We start from the raw sequence: 8,793 nt of genomic DNA on the forward strand, positions 1-8,793 counted from the left end.
AGAGCAGTAAAAAGCATGCTGAGCATTATATGTTTGGTTGGTTGGTTTAACCTGCATGTATCTCCCACAATAAAATACCAGGTCTGTATCTCACTTCTAAGACTGGAAAAGGGGTGAGGAGGGAGTGGGTGGGCAAGGTAATCAGAGATGATGTACTAGAGACAAAAAGGGAAAGGGGAAAATGGCATATAAGAGTAGCCAACCAGAATTTAGGTGTTCTAAAGTCTAAGGCACATCGCCCTAAGAAAATAAAATTAGTAGAAAAAGATTAGGACTTCAGAGAGGAAATAAAATGTTTCCTCAGCTCTAAGTTAATCAGCCTTAGGGTTTTGTAGTTTTGATTTGTGTCTCTCCACTTCCTTCTTTTAGAGGCATCTTAAATATTTAAAGGCTCTGTGCATTCTCCTTTAAACAGAAACTTCAGTAGAGAAAAGGCTAGGGCTTGATCCTTTAATAATGGTAACTTACAGTTTGTGACCCATATTTTTCCAGCTTTATTGAGATACAATTGAAAAATAAAAGTACATATATTTAAGGTGTACAATGTAATGCTTTGATATATGTATCCATTGTGAAATAATACCATATTCAAGCTAATTAACATATCTGTTATTTCATTCTTGTTACTTTTTTTACTGTGTGAAGATCTCATTTCAGAGCCAGTTTTAAGCATGAAATGCAGTATGTTAACTATAATTCACCATTCTGTGCATTAATCCCCAAAGGCCCTGTTCTCACAGGAAAGCCCATCACTGAATTGCCTAAAGGACAGTTTGACTGAAATATGAATAGTAAACCTTGAGTCTCCAGTCTCCTAGTCCGAACAATGCAATTCAACTAATTAAACAAACAAGCAAGACTAACTATAACAACCAAGAAAGTAATTGGTGTAATTTTCAGCTATATATCAGGAGTGACCACCAGTGGTCAGAGAGATCATACAGATTCAGAATATAGCCTTTATTTAATTTTAGGATGAGAGCATCTTCAAAAGCTTATTACTTCTCTTTTATAAAAAAATAAATCTTTATTGTTGAAAGTATTATGTATGTCCCCTTGTTTCCCCCATTGTTTCCATCTAGCCCACCCCCACTCCCCACCCCAGGCCTTCACCCCACCCCCCTATTGTCTGTGTACATGGGTTATGCAAGTTCTTTGGTTGATCTCTTCCCACCCTCCCCCACCTTCCCTCTGAGATTCTGCAGTCTGTTCTATGCTTCTATGTCTCTGGATCTATTTTGTTAGTTTCCTAATATGAAAAAAAAGCAAAATTGTTTTCTCATTTTAATTATTTTGTACAATAAAATAGGTAGTCTGAGTTGCGTAAATATACCCTTACTCTTTGGGACTCAATAAAGTAAAATAGAATGAATGTGTTTTTCTTACCTTATATATGTCACTCTCTGGGTGTTTTTGCTATTGTTTTTTGTTTTTTTTTTTTTTTTTGAATATTTTAAAATACCCATATATCACTTTTTAGAAGATACATTTATAAAGACTATTTTTGTTGTTAAACTAGAGGCCTGGTGCACGAAATTCGTGCACTGAGGGGGGTTGTCCCTCAGCCCAACCTGCACCCTCTCCAATCTTGGACCCCTTGGGGGATGTCCAACTGCCTGTTTAGGCCCAATCACAATCTGGGACTGCTTGCTCCCAACTGCTTGCCTGCCTGCCTGATTGACCCTAATCACTTCTGCCTGCCAGCCTGATCACCCCCTAACCACTCCCCTGCCAGCCTGATCAACACCTAACTGTTCCCCTGCCTGCCCGATCATCCCCAACTGCCCTCCCCTGCCAGCCCGGTCACCCCCAAATGCCCTCCCCTCATATTCCCTCTTTATTAGATAGGCTTTTTTCTTTAACATATTGGACAGTGTACCTGCTGTGGTCTTGACAAACGAGTAAAAATGTAAACCCAAACTAAAAGTGTCATAAAATAAACTCCTTAAACAGGAATTTCATGAGACCTTGGAAAGGTGATATCATGTGGTTGTTTCTTCCTTTCTTCCTTCTCTTTCTTTTTCTTTATGTTTCATCTTTTGTCCTTTCTTTCTTTTCTCCTTTTATTCCTTTTCTTTCCTCTCTTTCTCTTAACTTTTCAGTTGGTAGAATCATCAGTACTTGAATCTGTCTTGCTTCCAGAAGATGAAGAAGAGGGAAACACAGCGTCATCTGAAGAAAAAGATGATCTATGATGGGATCGGTGGTATCTCTGGTTTTGCTCTTTTCCCGGTTTGTTTGCCATTTCTGCCGGCCCTGGCATCTTCAGGACTTGTGCGTGGGCACTTCTTATTCATGTCTACAAAACCTCCCTGCCTTGGTGAAAACTGTAGGGGATAAGGCCTTCCTGGATGGGCTCAAGCCATGTCCAAGGTGCTGAGGAACCAGGGTGGGGAGCACCTGCCATGGTCTTGCAGAGCCAACCTCCGGACCTCGGGGTACTCTCCAGTAATGTAACTGCAATGTCCCCATTTGCCTTCAGAAATTAGTTGTAAGTTACTTCCAATGTGAAACCCTAACTCAGACATTTCCTTTGCGGTTTCTAAATATTTTAAATAAAACCCATTTACCTCCTTAACCTGGTCAGAAGTTTCTACCCAATGGGAGAAGTTTGCTGGGCAGCATCACCCAGATACCCCCCCTCATCTCCAATCACTCAGCTGGGGGCAAGGGAAGTTCCAAGGCTATAGTGTGTGTATGGGGGGATCACTCCATGGGGGCATGGGCCCTTTGGAGGTTGACACCCTAGGCTGCCGCTGGGAGGGGATAGCTCTGGGGGATGCGGCCACCTCCCAGGCCTACACCCCCCGACCTTGGCTGAGAGCGGACCACACTGAGGTGGGGGGCATGGGCGCCTCCCAGGCCAACAGCCCGGGCTGAAGCTGGGATCAGATCTTGCCGGGGGCGGGGCGGGGGGGGGAGGTGGCGTGGCCGCCTCCCAGGCCAACAGCTTGGGCCGCACACTGCTGGTTCTCAGCAGCAGCCCTCCCTGGGACTGGGGGCCTCCGGCGGGCCTGAGAGTACTGGGCACTGCCATCTTGTGGCTATGGGCAACGCCATTTTGTCACTGAGTGAGGGTTAATTTGCATATTACTCTTTTATTAGATAGGATGTCACTTGAAGTATCTTTATTTTCCACAAATTTTTTCTCATGCAAAAAAAAAAAAAAGATAATTAAGGGTACAAATATATATGAGCCATATGAATCAGTATTTATCTCTTAAATTAATATTTAAGAAGCTAGGACACTACAGATCGGGATAATAAACTTACCCAGTTTGGTTATGGTAATAAATTAACATTTCCTAGAAAGTTTCAACATCTCCATAACATGTTTTATAGTGTTTCCTAACACTTGGTCAATACTATATATATATATTTTTAAGAGTTACAGGTACTAATATGGAGGAAAAGTTTTTGTTTATATCATGACACACAAGCACATGTTCCAAGGTGTTTCGGTTTGGGTGGAGAGTGTTTATATTGTTTAGTTTAGTTTAGTTTAGTTTAGTTTAGTTTAGTTTAATTTAGTTTAGTTTTGATTTGATTTGTTTTCAACTGAGGAGAAGGCAACGGAGGGGGTGCCACTCCCAGCTGCACAGGGAAAAATCCAGAGAAAGAGCAGTGCTGTGGAGTGAGGTCTGCAAGATCCGAGTGCCTCTCCAGCCCCTCGGAGTGTCTGTTCCTCCACTTGCCGGGTGCAGGCCGAGTGTGAGAGAAAAGGATCGCTCAGTTCCACAGTGTCGCAGATACATCTTCAAGAAATAGAAACAAGCATGTTCTTTCTCCAGTTAATCATTTTCAGTTTGATGGATAGGTTTTCAAACACATACAAGTCCCCTGGGAACCTATTTCTACAGGTTATTTTCTAAAGTGAGAAAGATCTTGAGTTCAGCCTCTTTTGGTAGAAAATTATTCTTTCAGAGTTTGGGGCAAATCTGTCGCACAAAATATTGCTATATAAACCATTTCTTGGAACAAAATTATTTCTAAACACATTTTTACAGTCATATGTTGAGTCTTTACTCTGTGCTAAGTGATACTTCACTTAGTATTATGAGAATAAAAACCAAAATAAGGGTACTGTTATTGCTATTATTATCTTGATATAGCAGATGAGGAAACCAGGCATAGAAAAGTGAATTCACTCGCTCATTATCAAATAGCCCATAAGTGAAGAGTTAGAATATGAACCCAGGTCTACCTGCCTCCTGACCTTGTACTCCCAGTGTTTATATTTGACTATCTTTCCAGCAAGAGGCATGGCCATGGTTGTCAGTACAAGAGAACAATCTGGAAGATATCTGAGATCTAATTAATGCCTTTGAGCAGTAGTATAGTTATCTCTTTATATTAGTGGTGCCAGAGAAATTATAGAGATTGCTGTGTGACATTTGTTGGAAATAATCCTATATAATAAAAGGCTAGTATGCAAATCGACTGAACAGTGGAATGACCAGTCACCATGATGCACGCTGACCACCAGAGGCAGACACTCAATGCAGGAGCCAGGCTCACGGCCGGAGAACACAGTTGTGGTAACAGGAACCTCTCCCGCCTCCATGCCAGTGCTAAGTATATCCGACTGCCAATTGTAAGTTGGAATTCCCCCCGAGGACTCCCAGACTGTGAGAGGGTGCAGGCCGGGCTGAGGGACCCCACCCCGAGTGCATGAATTTTATGCACTGGGCCCCTAGTCCTATATAATAAAAGGCTAATATGCAAATTGTCCCCTTGGAAGTTCAACCGACTGGGAGTTTGATTGCTTGCTATGACATGTGCTGACCACGAGGGGGCAGCGCAGAACAAAGGAAGGCCCCACCCACAGCTGGCAGCTGGGAGAAGGAAGGCCCTGATCAGCCCTGATCACTGGCCAGGCCTAGAGACCCTACTTGTGCACGAATTTTGTGCACCAGGCCTCTAATGTCTATATAATTGTGTCATTTAGTGATTTTTATAGAAGCAAGCAATTTCAATGCATGTTCTCTATTTTTTTTATATATTATGACTATTTTATCCTATATAATAAAAGCCTAATATGCAAATTGACTGAACTACCAGTGGAACGACCAGTTGCTATGACACTCACTGACTATCAGGGGGCAGACACTCAATGCAGGAGCTGCCCGCAGCCCTCAGGCCCCAGGCCAGTCAAGGCGGGTGCCAGTGGTGGATAAGGCTAATATGAAAATCGACTGAATAGCAGAATGACCGGTCACTATGATGCGCAGTGACCACTGGCCAGGCCTAGGGGCCCTACCTGTGCACGAATTCTGTAAACCAGGCCTCTAGTCATTATAAAAAGCTGTACGCTAGGCTGGAATCAATGATTATCTACCTAAATTTTTGGAGGAATAAACGGAGTCTAACCAATTAAATATGATTACATCAGTTATCCTTGGAACTTTCTTTTGCTCTGGTTCTTTGGTGCATCAAAGCTCTGTTTTTACCCTGGATTCCAGCAAAGAGCGTATATGCCCCTTCTTGCACTAGCCTCTTCCTCAATTCCTGATTCTGTGTTAAAATCCCAGGGAACTAGAATCAGGTGTTAATCCTGCCTGCAAGCATCCCCATGGAAACTTGAACATTTCTGATTATCATTGTTTTCTCAGTATGTATTAATAATAGAAGACAGCTGAAGAATAATGTCTCTTTATATCTCTAATAAAGTTCAAAAATTAAGGCATTAATATTGCATGCCCCTATCAGAGATATTATAAACACATGCCAGGGCTAGGACATGCCAATAAAGTTTCATTTAGATTTCCTAAAAGGCATAGATAATTAGCATGGGTGGACATATTACTATTTATTCATTCACCTGTCAATATCCATTTAGGTTATTTCTATGTCTTAGCTTTGTGAGTGACACTGCAATGAATATGGGTGTGCAAACATCTCTTCAAGATACTGATTTCATTTCCTTTGGTTATATACCCAGAAGTGGGATTGCTGAATATGATAGTTACATTTTTTACTTTTGAGGAAACTCCATTTTGTCTTCATCATGGTTGTATCAATTTATATTCCCACCAAAGTATATAAGGGTTTGCTTTTTTTTTTTTTTACATACGCATGAACACTTACCTCCTATCTTTTTTATAATAGTGGTCCTGACAGGTGTGAGGGAATATCTTATTATGGTTTTGATTTGCATTTCCCTGATGATTAAAGACATTGAGCACATTTTAATATCCATGTTGGCCATTTGTATGTCTTCATTGGAAGACATACATGTTATTTGACTTCCAATCATCTTATTTGATTTTCAGCTATTGAGTTGTATGAGTTCCTTATGTACTTTGGATCATAACCCCTAATCAAATATACAATTTGAAAATATTTACTCCAATTCTATGGGCTTTCTTTTCATTTTGCTGATCATTTCCTTTGCTGTACAGAGGGTTTTTAGCTTGATGTAATCTAACTTGTATATTTTAGCTTTGGTTGCCTGCTTTGTGTATCATACCCAAAAAAAAACAAACAAAAAAAAACACACAAATATTATGGCTATTTTATCCTATAAAATAAAAGCCTAATTTGCAAATTGCTTGAACGGAAGAACTACCAGTGGAATGACCAGTTGCTATGACACTCACTGACTATCAGGGGGCAGACACTCAATGCAGGAACTGCCCCCCGCCTGCAGGCCCCAGGCCAGTCAAGGCGGGTGCCAGTGGTGGATAAGGCTAATATGAAAATCGACTGAATAGCAGAAGGACCGGTCGTTATGATGCGCACTGACCTGTGTTTTCTTTAAGGAATTCTATGGTTTTAGGTCTTACATTTGTGTCTTTCACTCATTTCAAATTAATTATTATGTATGGCATGAGATAAAGGTCTAATTTCATTATTTTGCATGTGGGTATCCAGTTTTTCCAGCACCATTTATTGAAGAGACTATCCTTTCACCATCACATATTCTTGACAACCTTGTCAAATATTGGTTGGCTATCTACTAGGATAGCCATTATAGGTGTGGACTCTATAATGTTCCATTGATTTATGTGTCTGTTTTATGCCATTCCCATACTGTTTTGGTTACTGGAGCCTTGTAATAGAGTTTGAAATCAGGAAATATGGTGCTTCCAATTTTGTTCTTCTTTCTCAAAAGATCTTTGGCTTCTTAGGGTCTTTTGTGGTTGCATATGAATTTTAGAATTAATTTTCCTATTTCTGTGACAAATGCATTTTGATAGGTATATCATTGAATGTGTGTAGACTGACATGGATAGTAAGCACATTTTAACAATGTCAGTTCTTCTAGTTCATGGATATGGGATATCTTTCCATTTCATTGTGTCTTCCTCAGTTCCTTTCATTAATTTTTATAGTTTTTATTGTACAGATTTTCCTCTTCCTTGGTTACATTTATTCCTAAGTATTTTATTCTTATTGATGCTATTGTAGTTGGGTTATTTTTCTTCATTTATTTTTTGGATATTTTATTTTTAGTGTGCATAAATGTAACTGATTTTTATATTAGTTTTGTATCCTGAAACATTACTAAATTCATTTGTTAGTTCTAACATTTTATTGGTTGGCAATAAAATGAAATAAAATGTATTTAATTCTGAAAGGAATAAGTTAAATTGTCTCAGCAGATGACATGATCACTTACAAAGAAAACCCTAAAGGCAAGATTTTTCATGGTAACTTATTTCTGGCTCCACGGTCTCTCCCCTGCTATTCTCCTATTTCTTTTATTCCTTTCATCCAAAGAAATTGTGGGGGTGAAAAAATTAGGCTCTCTGCTCCTCCTGTTCATCAGACAGCCTCTCCTCCTGTGCTGTTCCAGCAGCCACAACGCTGAGACACAATGGTGAAGGTCAGAGTGAACGGATTTGGCCACATTGGGTGCCTACTCACCAGGGCTGCTTTTAACTCTGGCAAAGTGGATATTGTCTCCATCAATGACCATTTCATTGACCTCAACTACATGGTCTACGTGTTCCAGTATGATTCTATTAATGGCAAGTTCAAAGGCACAGTCAAGGCTGAGAATAGGGAGTTTGTCATCAATGGAAAGCCCATCTCCATCTTCAAGGAGTGAGATCCCGCCAACATCAAATGCGGTGATGCTGGTGCAGAGTATGTGGTGGAGTCCACCGGTGTCTTCACTACCATGGAGAAGGCTGGGGCTCACTTGAAGGGCACAGCCAAGATGGTCATCTCATCATCTCATCATCTCTGCCCCTTCTACAGATGCCCCCATGGTTGTGATGGGTGTGAACCATGACAAGTATGACAACTTTCTCAAGATTGTCAGCAATGCCTCCTGCACCACCAACTGCTTGGCTCCCCTGGCCAAGGTCATCCATGACAACTTTGGCATTGTGGAGGGACTCATGACCACAGTCCATGCCGTCACTGCCACCCAGAAGACTGTGGATGGCCCCTCTGGGAAGCTGTGGCGTGATGGCCGAGGGGCTGCCCAGAACATCATCCCTGCTTCTATGGCACTGCCAAGGCTGTGGGCAAGGTATTCCCTGAGCTGAATGGGAAGCTCACATGGCTTTCCGTGTCCCCACCCCCAAAAATTTTAATTGTCCTCCCACCTTGTACATTTTTCTGAGGCAGATTAACAGGAGAAGATGCCCACATTTATTACTTGTGTACACATGGGGTTCCATTACAGTATGAAAACCCAGGACAGATTGAAAAGTTAAGGTAGTATGCCATCTTGAGCCAAGGAGAAGGGAGGGCTAGTGGTAGTTTGGGACCTAAAAGGGCAGAAAGGCAGTGGACATGGAGAGAAAGGAGCCAATGTTTGGTAATAAATGTTCCGTGGGC

At 41.2% G+C, this 8,793-nt stretch overlaps 1 pseudogene; it reads left to right on the plus strand.

Annotated features, from left to right (window-relative positions):
- The first annotated feature begins 7,819 nt into the window (after positions 1-7,819).
- On the plus strand, positions 7,820-8,575 carry LOC103299817 (glyceraldehyde-3-phosphate dehydrogenase-like; annotated as a pseudogene).
- Positions 8,576-8,793: the final 218 nt, after the last annotated feature.

This window comes from Eptesicus fuscus, chromosome 15 (genome assembly GCF_027574615.1).
Source record: "Eptesicus fuscus isolate TK198812 chromosome 15, DD_ASM_mEF_20220401, whole genome shotgun sequence".
NCBI lineage: Eukaryota > Metazoa > Chordata > Mammalia > Chiroptera > Vespertilionidae > Eptesicus > Eptesicus fuscus.